General features: G+C 43.0%; 1 protein-coding gene across 5 annotated transcripts in view; it reads left to right on the forward strand.

Annotated features, from left to right (window-relative positions):
- LOC128699114 (sodium- and chloride-dependent transporter XTRP3A) overlaps positions 1-19,673 on the forward strand; it is a 250,735-nt gene that overhangs the window by 123,145 nt on the left and 107,917 nt on the right. The window contains exon 1 of one of the 5 annotated variants that reach the window (XM_070096566.1): positions 15,793-15,811. The exons of the other annotated variants lie outside the window; for them this stretch is intronic. The gene's annotated coding sequence lies outside the window, so the exon portion shown is untranslated. Of the gene's footprint in view, positions 1-15,792; positions 15,812-19,673 lie in introns of those variants that run through there. 5 annotated transcript variants of the gene reach the window in all.

Below are 19,673 nucleotides of genomic sequence, written 5' to 3' on the forward strand. Positions count from 1 at the left end.
CTACATCCAAACTCTTCCTCCATAGAATACAGAGTGCTCATGGTAGTCGTATTTTACACTTCTTTATACGTAAGGAATTCCATAAATCTGGTCCTGTTGCTGCATGAGTGGGCATATTTTCTGTTTCTTTTTCGATTTCTTCAGGATTTGTTGTCATGTGAATTATGTGATCAGTGTGACCTCTGAGGGGGGGGGGGGGGTAACCAAAAATAATACCGGATTCTCCATCCTACGTCCTTAGAGAACAAAAAAGCTACAATACCGTGACTGGAACAATACACAAATAACCCGCACTTTGTAAATGATCCAAGTTGGACCGAAACATCGTCGTAAGCTTCTCTCTCCTATGTGCTGGTTATTTGTATATTCTTAACTCAGATTCTGCATACGTTTATTAATATTTGGGGCTTCTAGCATTATCCTGGGCAACTTTTATTTCCCTTGTGCTTCTGTCTGATACGACATTATTATAATCAAAAGGAAGCGCTAAACCTACCGGTGTCAGTCTGATACAATAACCTAAGTTTCTGTTGTAACTCGTTAATCTTTTATCTTTCAAATTTTTGATCAGTTTGGACCCTTTTTTTCCCCTCTGTGACTTAATCTAAGGTCTCTGTATTTGATCTTTCATTAGCTTTCTCCTCAATGTATATTTTACACAGACCTTGTTTGCTTCTGTATTTAGCTTTTCCAAGTCGAGTGAAGAAGTGAGGGTTTAGGGTTTAGGGTGCACATGACGGGTTTTCCCCAGGGTATGTGTGATGGTTTTTGTTTTTGTCCCATGAATTCTCTGATTTTTCTAATTTACCATAAACTGCCTGATCGTTACATCCTTATATCTGAGATATAACACATGATACTGCACATCTTGTAGCACATTATTGACCCCAAGATGTCCTCATCCCAGCACCTAGTTTCTTCAGATTCAGTAAAGTAATTTTTAACTAAAAATAATAAGATCTTGCTATCCCCCCTCTTTTTTATTTTTTTTTCATTCCATTTCTATCTTACTCTCTTTTTTCATTCCTCTGAAATACCACACTGTTGATGTTCCGTGTTCGATGTTCATATTGCTACACTTTCAATACTCTGTTTATATTACCAAGAATATATATATATATATATATATATATATATATATATATATATATATATATATATATATATATATATATATATATATATATATATATACACACACATGACATCTTACATCTGAGATGGCATTGGGGGTCTTGTCAAATGTGATTTGGAGCAACAGTCGAGTCTGTCTCAACCTTAAAATCATCTTATAATTTGGTGGGCCCTTCGTGACGTGCCTGACTGATGTATCTGCTCTCCGCCCCTACTATGTCTGAATAAAAAGTAGAAACTTGGAGGAACAGAAGACGCAATAGAGAGAGAGAGAGGAGGGAACAACAGAGAGAGAGAAAGAGAGAGAGAGAGAGAGAGAGAGAGAATGAGCTTATGTATAGGTAATAGCTCTTAGGTTGTAAATAAAGTGTTAACTTTATTTACAACCCTAAACCTAACCTTGTAAATCCCTGTTTAAAAGAATGAGAATGTAATGGAAGATGGAGAATGGATGATGGAGGGGGAGGATGAGGGTCCAGCTCAAACACGGAGCAAATATTGACGTCCTTCACCTGGTCTGGTCGTGTTGCTGAATTTGTGGAGCTTGCGAAGCGCTACGGGTATTACCCGAGCCTCAGAGTGGTAAGATGTACTGTTGTCAGAGTGGAGTCATCTACACGGAAATGTATTATCTTATAGCGGGACAAAAATGGGACTTTGAAGGGCCTTAAGCTAGCGCACGCCACAGCCAGGCTTGTGTGGGATTAGTCAGGAAAAACCTGCATTTATGGTCACACTAGTGGCCATACTAACCTCCCTATGGTGTATAGAAATACACCTAGTTGGATGAATCATATCAGAGCCAGCTGGCCCAGTGGTTAACGCACTGGCCTGTGAGTTTTAAGATTTGCTTGATAGCGGGTGCCTAGGATGGCAGGTATGCTGAGGTAGGCATGATTATTTTTTGTGGGGAGGGGATGTTAACAATGCCTGAGGAAGACCGGGCAGGTTATTAACTAGTGTTAGTTAAATTGACGCCATTATTATGTACCTAATACCCATCTTGTGGCCGTTAGTCAAGAGAGTACAGTCATACAGTAGCTACAGGGACTTACCCCAACATTTTGCTAGTTACAGCTAGCTACAGTTACTAGAGAAGCTAGGTAAATTTAATTAGTTACAGGTACACATGGGTACAATTATCTTACATAGTAACATATATGTAACTTACCCAGGATAACCATAAATATTTTAGTGTACTGAAAATGTGATTAGGAGTTATTTACAATTTCCACTGGTAGTGGTAGTGGTAGTAGCTGTTAGTGAGATAGACGAATGTACCTCAGTTCGAAAATATGTTGTGGTTGTTTGTTGTAGGTGGGTGTTGTGCGTGGATGTGGGCGGATGTTGTAGGTGGGTGTTGTGGGTGGGTGTTTAAGGCGGGTGTTTACCTGTTAGTCAGTTGTTGGTCCTTGAGGGGTTTTGGTCTCTGCTGCCTGCACCCGGAGTAGGCCTTCTTTAAGGCCTGATCAGTCAGTCTGTTGGTGTTAGCAACACTCTTATCAGGAAGTGCCTCGTGAAGACAAGGGTCCATGTATTTGCTGTACAAGCGAAGGCAATGGATAAAAGCGCTTCTCAAAGGTGGCAGAATTTGAAACACGAAAGAAAACTAGTTAGGGAAATGGAGAACATCGAAGAAAAGTTAACTGAATCATAAACAGTCCAAGAGAGACAGAGGGAGCAAAGAGCCACATAAGAAATTAGAAGAAATCCCAAATATTTATTCTTTTATGCAAACTCAGGCCTTTAAAAACCACATCCAGCAGAGGTACTTTACTTAGAGACGGATCCATACACTGATGACAATAAGGAAATGAGTGAAACACTGATCCGACTCTGTGTTCAGTGAACCACCTATCAGTCTACAGATCGATGACTCCAAATAAGACTAAAAAAAACAGCCGACAGCTCAATTTTTTTGATGTCTTATTTCCAAATGACTCTGAAGGCGTCAGTGACAGCCTGCCATGCATTCTGCCCCAGGCTCAGACTTGTGAAACTCCGTGTTCATCTAAAATTACAAGAAACCTTTATCTCGGGTTTTTAATTTTGGGGGGGGGGGAGGAGGAGCCTGGACGCAGTTGTAATCCCACAGTCATTAAAATCAACTTTTATTGTCTCACTCCACAAAAGTGGCAGTAAAGCATCGCCAAAAATTATAGACTAATAACACTAACTCTACAAATTATGAAAATCTGTTTCTTTTTTAAAACACTTCCCAAGAAGCAAGAACTGTGGGATGATGGATATTTAAGTTCTTAATAAATAGAAGCCAGAAAGTAGCACTAAAGAGAGTGAAGCCAGAGGCTGCCACAGTGAAAGGGTATGTTTCTCAAGGCACAGTTCTCACCCCAGTTCTGCTTCTCATTATATCCGACATTGACAAGGACATAAACATCCTTTGCTGATGACTCTGGAATATTTATAAGTGTCGTCCGTCGAAGACACAGCGAATCATCAGGCGAATATAAATCATCTCTTCCTGTGGGCCTCAGACAATAGTTTGATGTTTAACGAGGACAAGTTTCAATTGTTCTGCTGCGGAAGAATGAAGGATATAAAGACTGTAATGGAGTATAGGACAAACACAAATTGAATAATAGAGCAAAAGGTCCACGTGCAAGGCTTAGGAGTAATGATATCCAAAGATCTCACATTCAAGGATTACAATAATGTTGCCAATGTTACTACAAAGAAAATTATCGGGTGGATAACTAGAAATTAGAGATAGTGAGCCACTGATGATACTCTTAAAGACACTTGTTCTCTCCAGTCTGAAATACTAATAAATAACAAAAAAAGGCACAATACCGTGACTGGAACGATACACAAATAACCCGCACATAAAAGAGAGAAGCTTACGACGACGTTTCGGTCCGACTTGGACCATTTACTTTGACTTTGTAAATGGTCCAAGTCGGACCGAAACGTCGTCGTAAGCTTCTCTCTTTTATGTGCGGGTTATTTGTGTATCTGAAATACTGATGTACGCTGACGGCCACCCTCAAGGCGGGCGAGATTGTTGAACTGGAAACCTTATAAAGAATTTTCACTGCTTGAATGCACTCAGTCAAGCATCTGAACTACTGGGAATGTCTGAAGTCCCATCACCTGTATTCCTTGGATCGTAGACGAGAAAGATACATTATATTTCACACCTGGAAAATCTGAAAGGACTCATCTGAACACTGAAATCACTACGTACGACTACCTGGAGTTTACCTGGAGAGGGTTTAGGGGGTCAGCGCCCCCGCGGCCCGGTATGAGACCAGGCCTCGTGGTGGATCAGGGTCTTATCAACCAGGCTGTTACTGCTGGCCGCACGTAAACCGACGTGCGAACCACAGCCCGGCTGATTTTAGCAGATGGTGCAAAATACCTTCACTAAAAAGCAAGAGAGCGACCAGTACACTAAAAGAGAGCTTCGTGAGTGTCAGAGGTCCTCAGCTCTTCAACGCTTTCCCTCCATGCATAAGGTGAATTACCAACAAACATTTGGCGGTCTTCAAGAGGGTGCTGGACATGTTCCTCAAATCGGTGGCTGGCCAGCCGGGCCATGGGTCGTACGTTGGAGTGCTTGCGGCCAGTAGTAACAGCCGTGTTTATCAGGCCTCGGTTCTTCAAGAGGCGTAGTCTGGGACCGGGCCGCAGGGCTGTTGACTCCCGGAAACGTCCTTCAAGTAACGGAGTAACTGAAACCTGTCTTCATTGAACATTATATTTTTAAGACCCACTTGAGGGCTTACTGTGTCCTCAATGAGGGTTTACTGTGTCCTCAATGAGGGTTTACTGTGTCCTCAATGGATGCCACTCATACCGATTCTAGAATCGTCGTCTGCGAAGGATGATACGGTGCTGTATATGATTTACGGCTCTGATTTTGTTAATTTCAAGGGAGTTGTTGAAAGTTCTTGCACAATCTTTACTTGTCGAGTTATTGCTTGGTGTACTTGTTGGGATGTCTTGCACTGTGTGCTACGCCCCGACACTCATTTAGAGCACTTTTAATGTGAAGATTTGTAACTAGGCATACCAGAGACTTTATCAAGTCTCTAAATAAGGTGAATTGATATGGAGAAAGTTCTCTGTATATTCCCCAGTTCTTCATTTGCTGCAGTTGTGATATTAACACTTGTGATCCTTGAAGGTAAAAACTACTGACAAAGGTCCGTCCCTTCGCTTTCACTTCCGCTACTGAGAAATATTTAAAGTAAGATAGCTTTTTGTAATTTTTGATAAATATGGAGTTCCATGAACCTTGGCCTGGAGCAGAGTGTATAAGCGTGTTATCGCGGTTTCTTTGAAATCAAGTGAGTTATGTTGGTAGATTTTACGGTCTCGTAAAAAAATTGGGCTCGTTGTGCTCATTTCCTTTCCCGTGTTGTATACTATTATAGATAATGGGTCTAAGCTTGCCCATTTTGAAGTTGTCTGTGTAACTAACAAGGTGCTGGTCCCCGATACCATACGGATGGTGACAGCATTAATTAATGTGAGGGACTTAAAATTGAAAATGTTAGATCTTTCATTCAAGGATCGCAACGATATTATTACAACCGCGTGAAAAAATATTTGCTGAAAAACAAGAATCATCAGAGCAAGAAATGCCAAACCACCAATAATTCTGGTCAAGTTATTTGTTTTATCTTGGCTGGAATATTGTTGTACACTAACTTCTCCTTCTGTTACTGGGGAAATTACAGATGTTGAGACTGTGAAGATAGCCTTCACTGCCCATGTAAATTCAGTTTAGTTCCTAAATTATATGAACTTCCTGAAATCATTTGAATGTACCTCTTGGAATACTGGCGAGAAAAATACATAATTTACACCTGGAAAATTCCGGAGGGATTAATTCCAAATCTGTGGAAAAGGCTTGGCCGACGATACTAAATATCCTCAATGAGTATATGACCAGCAATCATACCACATTAATCACGCCGCTTGTCCAGCCAACGAAGTTTAATACCGTTGATTTTGGTTAGTACTTGGATGGGTGTCCGTCTGGAAACAGCGAAGGCTGTTGGAATACATTTGAAAAGCCTGGTCCCAGGCCTGGTTACAGGTGTGTGAAGACTCGAAGCAGGTCACAGGTGTGCAGGTCACACTAAGAGGTAACTCAGTAAGCAAGGTGACCAGGACTCTTCACACATAAAGGGAATTACTGACCTATCTCTAGCTGTCTGGTCGATCTGGCCGGCAACCAGCATGCCTACTCTTGGACCAGACTGGTCAGCCAGGCTCTGCTAGCGGCCTGCAGACCCACATAGCCATCACAGCCTGGCTGATCAGGTGGGCTAGACCTGTTGATAGGGCAGTCATGTGTGTGAGGCTAGTCACCTGTGGTGCTTCATAACAACGCTGAGCTTGTGATTTGTGGATGATGTATTGAGAACATGGTCTCTCTCAGCAGCGTCATAAAGACGAGGTGACTGGGTACATGATCTGCATCTCTCCACCTTATAACCCTCAGTCACAGCAGAGAGAGAGAGAGAGAGAGAGAGAGAGAGAGAGAGAGAGAGAGAGAGAGAGAGAGAGAGAGAGAGAGAGAAAGAGAGAGAGAGAGAGAGGTTTTCAACCATTGTTGAGTAATAGGTGACACTTGCTCAATACTTCACGTTGCCTTGCAACTTTCCTCTCAATTTCTCTTGCAACTTTCGTCAATTCTTTGCACCGTGGGTGGACGACCTCTCCTAAATTTATATCTCTTTTGTAAACTTACTGTTACATGTATACCGTTGCAGACTTACTGTTGCAAACTTACCTTTGCAGACTTTGTTGTATACTTGCCGTTTCAGACTTGCGTGCAGATTTGGGACTAGTCCCAACACAAAGTTTATAATGGTAAGTTTATAGCAGGCATTTTATAACAGTAAATTTGCAAGAATAAGCGTAAGTTTTTTTGAGGGCGCTGGACAGACACCTAAAGTCAATTCCTGACCAGTCGGGCTGTGGTTCGTATGTTGGATTGCGTGCGGCCAGCAGTAACAACCTGGTTAATCAGGCCCTGATCCACCGCGAGGCCTGGTCATGGACCGGGCCGCGGGGGCGTTGACTCTCGGAACAGCCTCCAGGTATACTCCAGGTTGGTGACTGTCAACATTTGTCTATCATAATCTGCCTCTTCTCATACCACTCTCAGGGCTTACTGCTTTCTTGATTCACTTTTGAAGATGATGTACAAGAATTTTCTGTGGAGTCTTGGGCTTTTCCAGGATTCTTTTGCTTTGTTTATTTCCCTTCCAAGAGTGGTGCTCTGTTTCCTGTTCCATTCCTCTGCTACTTCTTATTCCTTTCTCATGTCTTCCTTTTTGCATTTTTTTTCTGCTTCTCTTCTGTCTTCTTTGACATAGACTGTGTAGAATTTGTATGTTTGAGTTTTTCTCTTTGCTAAGACCTTCATAAGAGAGATCACAGTGGCCTCGTCTCTCCCTCTGTATGTCTTCCAGCCCGGGAGAAGAACACAGAATCTACTCTCACTTGCAACTATCGTTTCTTTCATCAGGTAATCAATTCTATATTTCTCCTTTTGTCTTATTTTCCTCTCAGACTGTCTTACTTCATTTACCCTCAACACCATGAGTGCTCTGTGCCTCATGTCCCTCCTTCCTCCTCCTCTTATAAAATTCCCATCTCCACCTTTACTTCACCAGGATCAAACGCCATTTCTAATTTCTGCTCCTTCCTGACCTGCAAAGTATGTGTTGGTTGCTTGTATCATTTACTCTCTCTACTTCTGTTTATATCTGTCTCTGGTCTATTGATAGATAATCAGACTTACTTTATTCTCGAGATCCTTCACTCTCTTTACATCTTCCGTGTGTGTGTGTGTGTGTGTGTGTGTGTGTGTGTGTGTGTGTGTGTGTGTGTGTTTCTTGAGAAGAGTAGGCCAGGGAGAGCAGTGGTTTGTGGGTAGCGGAAAATGTCAGTTTAAACTAGCCAGCCTAAGGCGTTACCAGTCCACTGGAGGAGTAAGACTGGTGTGGGCAGACTGGTGTGGGCAGACTGGTGTGGACGGACTGGTGTGGACAAACTGGTGTTAGGCAGGAGAGAATGAGAGAGAGAGAGAATGAGAGAGAGAGAATGAGAGAATGAGAGAGAGAGAGAGAGAGAGAGAGAGAGAGAGAGAGATAATGAGCTGATGTAGGTAACAGCTCTTAGCTTGCCAATAAAGTTAGGAATCCTTAACCTGTAAATAGCTTGTCAATAAAGCTAGGGATCCTTAACCTTGTCATACCCTGTGTAAAAAAAAAGAGAGATAATGAGAAAGAGAGATAATGAGAAAGTGATAATGAGAAAGAGAGAGAGAGAGAGATAATGAGAAAGAGAGATAATGAGAGAGAGAGAATAAGAGAATAAAAGAGAGAGAGGTGGGGATCAAGGTTAACAACAAAACTCTCACAGAATTATATTAAGAAAAATTTAACATTGCAACACTTGATTTTTTCTGAAGTTGAAGGATACACTGACTGTGTGTGTGTGTGTGTGTGTGTGCTCACCTAGTTGTGGTTGCAGGGGCCGAGTCACAGCTCCTAGCCCCGCCTCTTCGCTGGTCTCTAGTAGGTCACACTTCCTGCTCCATGAGCTTTATCATACCTCTTAAAGCTATGTATGGATCCTGCCTCCACTACATCACTTCCCAGACTGTTCCACTTCCTAACAACTCTTTGACTGAAGAAATACTTCCTAACATCCCTGTGATTTATCTGAGTCTTCAACTTTCAATGGTAACCCCTTGTTGCTGTGTCCCATCTCTGGAAGATCCTATCTCTATCTACCTTGTCTATACCTCTCAGTATTTTATGTGTCGTTATTATATCCACCCTGTCTTTCCTGTCCTCCAGTGTCGTCAGGTCGATTTCCCTTAACCTCTCCTCGTAGGACAGACCCTTAGCTTGGCTAGGTGTGGGTTCCAAACTAGTGCTGCATACTCCAATATAGGCCTGATATACACGGTGTACAGGGTCCAACTATTCTTAGGTTTACTAGGCGCCCATATGCTGCAGCAGTTATTTGGTTGATATGCGTCTCAGGAGATGTACCGTGTGTTAAACTCACCCCAAAATCCTTTTCTTTGAGTGAGCTTTGTAATCTCTGGCCTCCCTAAACTGTCCTCCGTCTGTGGTCTTCTTAGCCTTTCCCCAATTTTCATGACTTTACACTTGGTAGGGTTGAACTCCAAGAGCCAGTTTCTGGGCCAGGCCTACAGCTTGTCCAGATCCCTTTGAAGTTCCGTCTGGTTCTCGTCCGACTGAATTTTTCTCATCAACTTCACATCATTTGCAAACAGGGACACTTCTGAGTCTATTCCTTCCGTCATGTCGTTCACATATACCAGAAACAGCACCGGTCCTAGGCCTGGCCCCTGTGGAACCCCGCTCGTCACAGGCGCCTACTCTGACACCTCGCCACGTACCATGACTCGCTGATGTCTTCCCGACAGGTATTCCTTCATCCATTGTAGTGCATTCCTTGTTATACGTGCCTGATCCTTCAGCTTATGCACTAATCTCCTGTGTGTGTGTGGGGGGGGGGGGGGGTCACTGAGTCCACTACACATCAAAATCGTACTCAACATTTGGGTAAATTATTTTGAAAAATTCTCTTCACTTACTGAGTACTGGCGTGACGATCATCCAGTTGAAGATCATCCAGTGAGGGCCAGCGCTTGCGTTGCCCTCACTCATGAAGAGCCTGTCTTTCTTCATGTACACTGGCTGCAGAAGTTGTGTAATGTGTATTTACGATTTACTTTAATCCCTGTTTGATGAATATGTGGATCAGCGGGACACCAGCAGCAACAGCCTGGTTGGCAAGGCAACCACTAGACGAGCCTGACCCAAGGCCGAGCTCTGGGAGTAGAAAAACTCTTGGAACTCATCAAAGACATATCGAAGGTGAATATTGAAATATCGTTGACTAGTGATGTATCTGTTACAACTTAGGAGGCTTGGTCACAGACCGGGCCGTGGGGGCGTTGACCCCCGGAACTCTCTCCAGGTAAACTCCAGGTAAACTTTGGTGTAGTCGATAAGCTCTAAACCTACTAATGCTCCATCCGCCAACTTGAGTCACCCTAAACAATTATTCACACATGTCACTGGGACAGGGAGAGCAAGGATATATATATGTAAACCAGAGGTATGTATCTCTGTGTATATGCTGAGAAGTATCTCTCAGGCGTCTCCCTCAGTGTATATACACTAAAAGTTTACCCTGATAGCTATTTTTAAGTATTCATGTATCCCTGACTGGTCGTGCACAACTGACATGCAGCCATAATTATCCTTGCGTAGTATATAGACCTGAAATGCTGTCACGGTCACGGATGTGACACGTGTGTAACCAACCAATTAGCCGAAGCTGTTTATATCCACATCTGAGAGCCAGACAGACAGACAGAAAGACAGGCCAACACAAAGACTGACAGACATGCAGGCGAAGAGACAACTTAAGAGAGCCATAGAGATAAGCGAAATGCAAATACAGATTAGGTAATATGACTGTAGCATTCCTGTGCCTCTGTCTTGTTTACAACGTTAACGTGTATAACCTGTCATAAAAGTTTCGTAAAGCTTATTGCAAAAACTAGTGTACAAAATAGCTGACGTCACAGCGATTATTAAAAAAATTCTTTGAAAAAGTACTAGGATGTCTAAATACACACACCCCCAACAGCTGCACTTGAAGGTGGCGCTGCCTACATGCTGTTGAATAGCTCTCGCGACTATCCTCCACGTCTTTGGGTCATACAGTAACAGCCTGGTTTACCAGGCAAGCACCAGACAAGCCTGGCCGCAGGTTGGGCTGCGTGAGTAGGAAAACTCTCGAAATCTGCCAGGTATATGAGAAGCTTTTATCTTCCCCTTACCTGCCCTTGTATGACTCCTACAGCTTTAGCACTTTCCTAGGGCATCTAGTAGTAGTAGTAGTGGTAGTGGTTGCAGTAGTAGTAGTAGTAGTAGTAGTAGTTAGGTACTGGTAACAATAATCATATTAATTGCACAAGAGACAAAAAAAAATAGTTTGGAAGGAGGACGTTGTGCCTCACGCAAGCGCTGGACAACTAGGACACAAGTAAAATGCTTATGAAATACACAGCGACTTAGCGACGGCCCTTGATAAGTGTCATCATGGTGAAGCAGCACACAGAAAAACGTCCAGTATTATTAACTGGAAACGTAGTAAGATGACCCTTCAGGTCCTTAACGAACTTCACTCAGAGAGTAACAGTTAACGAACTTCACTCAGAGAGTAACAGTTAACGAAGTTAGAGCTACCACAGAGAAAAATTTTATTCCTTAGGAGACAGTCCTCCTCACTGTCATTCTCACATTGACAAACATAAATTACATCTTTTCAGACGATGCTAGAATTTGTATGTGGGCGGCTCTCGCCGAGGACACAGCACATCTCCAACCTGATATAAACCAGGTCCTCCAGTGAGCCACAGAAAATTGTATGGTTACCCGTAGATTACTTTGGCTTTAATGGCATGCCTTACCTACAGGTTGATGAATAAGATACACATGCAATAACTAGGCATCTTTACTGACATGACGTTTTGCCTGTACATGCAGCATTCTACAGGTGCTGTCAGGCCCTAGGGATATTTTTAAAAGAAAAAAAAAAGATAATCACAACAGTTAACAGTTCATCATATACAAGATGTAATAACATACTATAATTCTAAACTTACAGCAGTAACTGTCAACATTTTTCACTTAATGTCTGGAGGCCCTCCTGCAGGCGGAGGACCCTGAGCTGCAGCCCCTAAAGCCTATGTCTTAAATCTGGCCCCCATGGCTCAAGACTGTGATATCTTGAGAATGGGGTCTCCCTTTTCTGTTTGCAAAGATACAAGTCTTGGATACTAATCTTCAAACCCGAGTCCTGTCAGGGAAGTTCACGTGGTGAATTTTTCCATGGGAGACATCAACTCCCATGGAAAAATTCACGAAGAAAAATTCATGAAGACCTTTATAAGTTCAGGGAATGTAGCTAAGGAAAAGACTTGGTGAGGAGCCTTTGTTGAGCACAGAGGTGGAGATCTGTGTGAGGATTCAGTGGCCAGACTCTGTCGGGGAGATAGCTGAGATAACCGTGTTGAGGCACCGTGTGAAGTCTTGGGACCTGGTGGTAGTAGTCTGGCTGGTATTCCAGCAGTGACTATATTGTAAGTGAATATTCTGTTTTGTCAGCTAATTTTATTCCCCTGTCTCCCCTCAAGGGAGGTTCCTTGACGCTGGTGAGGGGCTCTTGATCTAGGGAATTGGATCTGTGCTCCAGTTCCCTGAATTAAGCCTGAATAACCTCCATCCCCCCACGATGATGATGACGATGATGATGATGATAATAATAATAATAATAATAATAATAATAATAATAATAATATTCCCCTGTCTCAATTGTCTTGTATCTTCCCCGGTTATCTTAGTATCAGATCCCTTCTTCCCTGACCAAGTATATTGTTGTAATAAGTATTAATAAATTGTAAGTGTGAAATAATATACCCAATATCTCCATCTTTAATTTGTTGTTCTGTTTAAGTCTGATTTGTGTGTACCTAGGTAAGTGGGAGGGAATAATGCCCCCAAGAGCTTGTAGTGAGATGGTGTCTTTACTGTTTCTACTCATTACTTATCGTAGTGAGGGTGAGAAAGATCGACCTTTCTCACCCGTAATATGACAAGAGCAGTGTGTATGCAGGTCTGAACCTCAGTTAGGTTGAGGTCTGAATTTACTGTGTTCGAGACTGTTATAGTTTGTACCCTCGTTCCTAATAGTAGCCACCATGAATAAAGAGTGAGTAACCCTTCCAGTAAAGTGCATTGTGAATATAGAGTGTAGCTTGTATTATTAAGCGGAGTTTAAGTGTTAGTAAGTGGCTCTCAGGAGGAGAGGAGGGATCTTGCACCCTTCTGTCTCACTTGTATAACAATGGTAAGTGTGGTGGTGGAACGAAGAAGTCAATATAGAGGCTATATACAAAACGCAAGGTCACCAAGTACAACGAAAGGAACTTGTGAAAGATCTGGGTGTAATAATGTCAGCTGTTTTTTCTTTCAAAGAACACAATAGGGTAAACATTGCGAAAGCCAGGAAAATGAATAGGTGGATACTGAGGACTTTCAGAACAGAAAACAGAGCCAGCGGTGACACATTACTGCAGACAGTTACTCTGAACAAAATTTTAAGCTTTCTCGCTTGAAGTATTCATTGTTGACAGCTTCTATCAGGGCAGGAGAGATATCAGAGTTGGAACAGGGACAGAGATCATTTACAATCCGCATAAAACGAAAAAAAAAAACATTTAAATTTCTGGTACCGCCTCAGAGTCCTAAATAGACTATTCAACATCTTACCAGAAGATATCAGAAACACAGCTGGAACAAATGTATAAGCCTTCAAGAGGAAACTGGACAAGTATCTTCACCAATTGTAAGATCAACCAGGTTGTGATGGATATGTGGGGCAGCGGGCCTCCAGCAGCAACAGCCTGGTTGATCAGGCAAGCACCGGACGAGCCTGGCCCATGGCCGGGCTCCGAGAGTAATTAAACTCAAGAGACTCTTCAAAGGTATGTACTCTCTGGAGCGATGAAGAGAGAATATACTCCGCCGTAACATACTGGGATGAGAAATGTTAATTAATGTTCTGAGTGTGTCCAGTTATTTTCCTGACTAGCACATCAAGACTCCATGTGTTATCCCCCCCCCACACACACACACAAAGGGATCTGGACAGGCTGCAGGCCTGTCCCAACAACTGGCTCCTGGAGTTCAACCCCACCAAGTGCAAAGTCATGAAGATTGGAGAAAAGAAGACCGCAGACGGAGTACAGTCTAGGGGGCCAGAGACTACAAACCTCAATCAAGCACAAAGATCTTGGGGTGAGTATAACACCGGGCACATCTCCAGAGGCGCACATCAACCAAATACCTGCTGCAGCATATGGGCGCCTAGTAAACCTGAGAATAGCATTCCGACATCTCAATAAGGCATCGTTCAGGACTCTGTACAATGTGTATGTCAGGCTTATATTGGAGTATGACACTAGTGTGTGTGAGTGGCACTAGTGTGTGTGTCACTTGTGTGTCAGGCACAGTGTATAGCCACCTATTGCGGTGCCAGAAGTAAAGAGAATGCTTGGGGAGGGGGCATGGGGTAGGTGCTGGTTATTGTGGGGCACTGCCAAGTTGAACTGGAGAAGGGAGGTAGTTGTGTTGTACAACCAGTGTGAGGGGTGGTAGTTGTGGTGTACAGTGTGAGGGGTGGTAGTTGTGGTGTACAACCAGTGTGGGGGTGGTAGTTGTGTTGTACAACCAGTGTGAGGGGTGGTAGTTGTGGTGTACAGTGTGAGGGGTGGTAGTTGTGGTGTACAACCAGTGTGGGGGTGGTAGTTGTGTTGTACAACCAGTGTGAGGGGTGGTAGTTGTGGTGTACAGTGTGAGGGGTGGTAGTTGTGGTGTACAACCAGTGTGGGGGTGGTAGTTGTGTTGTACAACCAGTGTGAGGGGTGGTAGTTGTGGTGTACAGTGTGAGGGGTGGTAGTTGTGGTGTACAACCAGTGTGGGGGTGGTAGTTGTGTTGTACAACCAGTGTGAGGGGTGGTAGTTGTGGTGTACAGTGTGAGGGGTGGTAGTTGTGGTGTACAACCTGTGTGAGGGGTGGTAGTTGTGGTGTACAACCAGTGTGAGGGGTGGTAGTTGTGGTGTACAACCAGTGTGAGGGGTGGTAGTTGTGGTGTACAAACAGTGTGAGGGTGGTAGTTGTGGTGTACAACCAGTGTGAGGGGTGGTAGTTGTGGTGTACAAACAGTGTGAGGGTGGTACTTGTGGTGTACAACCGGTGTGGGGGAGGTAGTTGTGGTGAACAACCACTGTGGGGGTGGTAGTTGTGTTGTACAACCAGTGTGGGGGTGGTAGTTGTGGTGTACAACCAGTGTGGGGGTGGTAGTTGTGGTGTACAACCAGTGTGGGGGTGGTAGTTGTGTTGTACAACCATCGTGGGGGTGGTAGTTGTGTTGTACAACCAGTGTGGGGGTGGTAGTTGTGGTGTACAACCAGTGTGGGGTGGTAGTTGTGTTGTACAATCAGTGTGGGGATGGTAGTTGTGTTGTACAATCAGTGTGGGGGTGGTAGTTGTGTTGTACAATCAGTGTGGGGGTGGTAGTTGTGTTGTACAATCAGTGTGGGGGTGGTAGTTGTGGTGTACAACCAGTGTGGGGGTGGTAGTTGTGGTGTACAACCAGTGTGGGGGTGATAGTTGTGGTGTACAACCAGTGTGAGGAAGGTAGTTGTGGTGTACAACCAGTGTGAGGGTGGTAGTTGTGGTGTACAACTAGTCTGGATATGGTAGTACAGGGTACATGAGCTCTTCAAAGACTACCTATTGAAAATTGTATACCTTTGATATACCTTTGAAAAGTCTTTAGAATTTTCCTACTTTCGCAGCCCGGCCCCTGGCCAGGCTTGTCTGGTGCCTGATCATTTAATCTCCCACTTGCAGTCGATGAGACTTGAACATTTCCGATTAACTGTAACCATCACTTTAATATAGTTATATCATGACTTGAATTTGTTTATATAGGAAATAATTTTTTTTCAGGTAAGGATGGCTACTCCAGGGAGCAGTTAAGTCAACTCAACAATGATTTGACGGTGGTGGGAGAGAGGTAAGTACTGTCTTGTGCTTAAAGAGGTCAGATCATAACTCCAGGTGCCGGTCGACATTGCCGATTCTTTTTTTCCACACTCTTGACACTGTGAATGACCACTTCCTCACCCAGTTCATTTCCCTGAGTGACTGTCCTTCATGGCGTCCAGGCTGCTCATACCAGTCTTGAGCTGCCATTATTCCTTGGGATCCTTCTCATACTTCCAACGTCTTCCAGTAGCAGCTAGTATTTCGTACATAATTACCTCGTGTCTCTGGTTCTCTTCTAGAGTTCTTAGTGTGAACCGCTGTAGTCTCTCTCTTCGTTGGTTACCTTCTTTATGGGTTTTATCATGCGTGGGCTCTATGCTGGTGCTCTAACATACTATGTGTACATAACTCTGGAAGATTCCTAAGAGCAATTCTTAAGAGTTGCTAAGTTTAAATGTGTTGCTTAAGTTATTGTTTATATGTGATTTTAGTGATATGTGCGGTGTGATGCTTACCCCCAGATCCTTTTCCCTTATATGTTGTCTATAATGTTGCACCACGAACACTGCACTCTGTCTTTCCCCCTCCAATATTCTTATTACATTGCAATTATCAGAATTGTTATTGTTCACAAATTTATTAACATACCCGTTGTGGAGCCTCTGTCTTCAGTGAATCGCCGTCTCATTAATCTAATATCTTCAAACAGGAACACATTTGCAGGGCAAATGCACGAATCAGAAAGAAAAAACAAAAGAAGGAACCAATTACTGACCCTTCGATATTCCACTTGTCACATTCTACCATTCTCAAGCTTACTCTCTTTCCACTTCCCTCTACGTTCTCTCTCTTGAGCTTTCCTGTACCCACTTAGACTTCTCCTGACGCACCTGTTTTTTTCTTGTAATTTTTAGGTCATTCTCTGGAAGGGTACAATATATATTCTTGAAGTTCCTAAAAGCGGTCCTTGTGTTAGCTAGTTTTGCATATTCCACTGAAGTTTGAGATGTATATGCACTTCTTAGGAGATGTTTGGTGCAGTCATCCCGAGAAATGTTGAGATCTCTTCAGTAAAGGCACATGCTGCTCCAGGACCCGCAAATTATTTCCATGAAAAAATGTGCCGAACTTCAGTAAATGAGAAACATTATTGTGATTCTACGTGTCCAGTGGTTAGGATTACATTTGAGTTATTTTTCAAGAGCTAGATGATGCCGTCACGGCGGCTAGTACATTGTACAGCTGCTTAGTTTCTCTTAACACTCTCCTCCCCCCCCCTTTATTTTAAATCTAAGCCTCGGAGTCACACTGTTTCCCTCAGTCTCTACGGTGATATTATGTTTGATCCAGCTGTTTACTTCTGATCTTCCTTGTTTTTGCTTCTGATCCTCCTTGTTTTTTCTTCTGATCCTTCTAGTTTTTGCTTCTGATCCTCCTAGTTTTTGCTTCTGATCCTCCTAGTTTTTTCTTCTGATCCTCCTAGTTTTTTCTTCTGATCCTCCTAGTTTTTGCTTCTGATCCTCCTAGTTTTTGCTTCTGATCCTCCTAGTTTTTGCTTCTGATCCTCCTAGTTTTTGCTTCTGATCCTCCTAGTTTTTGCTTCTGATCCTCCTAGTTTTTGCTTCTGATCCTCCTTGTTTTTGCTTCTGATCCTTCTAGTTTTTGCTTCTGATCCTCCTAGTTTTTGCTTCTGATCCTCCTAGTTTTTTCTTCTGATCCTCCTAGTTTTTTCTTCTGATCCTCCTAGTTTTTGCTTCTGATCCTCCTAGTTTTTGCTTCTGATCCTCCTAGTTTTTGCTTCTGATCCTCCTAGTTTTTGCTTCTGATCCTCCTAGTTTTTGCTTCTGATCCTCCTAGTTTTTGCTTCTAATCCTCCTTGTTTTTTCTTCTGATCCTTCTAGTTTTTGCTTCTGATCCTCCTAGTTTTTTCTTCTGATTCTCCTAGTTTTTTCTTCTGATCCTCCTAGTTTTTTCTTCTAATCCTCCTAGTTTTTGCTTCTGATCCTCCTAGTTTTTGCTTCTGATCCTCCTAGTTTTTGCTTCTGATCCTCCTAGTTTTTGCTTCTGATCCTCCTAGTTTTTGCTTCTGATCCTCCTAGTTTTTGCTTCTGATCCTCCTTGTTTTTGCTTCTAATCCTCCTAGTTTTTGCTTCTGATCCTCCTAGTTTTTGCTTCTGATCCTCCTATTTTTGCTTCTGATCCTCCTAGTTTTTGCTTCTGATCCTCCTAGTTTTTGCTTCTGATCCTCCTAGTTTTTGCTTCTGATCCTCCTTGTTTTTGCTTCTGATCCTCCTAGTTTTTTCTTCTGATCCTCATAGTTTTTGCTTCTGATCCTCCTAGTTTTTGCTTCTGATCCTTCTTGTTTTTGCTTCTGATCCTCCTAGTTTTTGCTTCTGATCCTCCTAGTTTTTGCTTCTGATCCTCCTAGTTTTTGCTTCTGATCCTCCTAGTTTTTGCTTCTGATCCTCCTAGTTTTTGCTTCTGATCCTCCAATTTTTGCTTCTGATCCTCCTAGTTTTTGCTTCTGATCCTCCAATTTTTGCTTCTGATCCTCCTAGTTTTTGCTTCTGATCCTCCTAGTTTTTGCTTCTGATCCTCCTTGTTTTTGCTTCTGATCCTCCTAGTTTTTGCTTCTGATCCTCCTAGTTTTTGCTTCTGATCCTCCTATTTTTGCTTCTGATCCTCCTAGTTTTTGCTTCTGATCCTCCTAGTTTGTGCTTCTGATCCTCCCTGTTATTCCAGGTCCTGTCATGCAGTTTATTTTTATTACAGTCTCGCATGATAATTTTGTTTTTGTTGTATTCGCTCCTTGCATCAGTCATCATCTCTTTGTGCTCGTCCTACCTCTGTCGTCTTGTACTCACCGATTTGTACTTGCGGTGTCGAGTTCTGGCTCCTGGTCCCGGTTAGGTTGAGGACTGTAAAATGTTGTCATAGATCTCCACCTCTTGCTTGTTGCTTCCTCGTGGACTTGTAGTCTTCGCTGCTGAGGTTCTTCATAACATCACGCCTCCTCATGTCTGTGATCAGGTTTGTTGTCGTAATCGATATTGTGTATCAGTTATCTCTGCTTCCTCCTCATCTTCTCCCCTCTGTTTCCTCTTCCTCCTCCACAGTGTCACCACTCACACCAGAGCCAGCCAGCAGTGTCCCTCGTGTTGGAAGTGGTATTGACCACTCACAATGCAGATAATGACGTCATGCTGTTTCAGCATTCTGATTGGCTACCTAAGCCATCACTGACAAGATTGATAACTGCAGATAACCACCATATTAGCCTTCAGCTTCCCCCAACTCTTTCCCTCGATCCTTTTAAGCTACTCTATTCTTTTCCATTCCATACCCTACCTTTTTCCCCCTCCTTTCTCATGATTCTCTCTTTTCGCCACCCTCTTTCACTCTCCATCCCCTTGCATCTTCCCTCTTTTTTATACCATCTACCCTCTCTTTCCCTTCTCCCTCTTATCTGTTGCACTAAAGAAAACTCTGGATACAGAAATGGAGAACCTGGAGCACAAACTGGTTCCATCGTATAGAATCCAGAAGAGAGAGAGGGAGCAAAGAGCCATAAATGAAATTAGATGACTTCCCAAATACTACTCTTACGCAAAATCCAGGACAAAACTTCATCCTGTATAGGGCCTTTAATTAACGAAGATGGAATATACATTGATAGCAATAAGTGAGTAAAATACCGAAGTCATAGTAGAAGTCTCTTCAGTGACCTAACAGTCCAAACGATTTTTTTTTCATGAATATGACTCAAAAAACCACTAACCTTCCCATAGTTTTGAAGTAGCCCTCTTTCCCACTTGATTTTGGAGACGCCATCGACAGCATGCCCATGCATTCTGCTCCAGGCCCAGACTCGTCGAGTGCCATGTTCATTA

This window comes from Cherax quadricarinatus, chromosome 54 (genome assembly GCF_038502225.1).
Source record: "Cherax quadricarinatus isolate ZL_2023a chromosome 54, ASM3850222v1, whole genome shotgun sequence".
In the NCBI taxonomy this organism is placed as follows: domain Eukaryota; kingdom Metazoa; phylum Arthropoda; class Malacostraca; order Decapoda; family Parastacidae; genus Cherax; species Cherax quadricarinatus.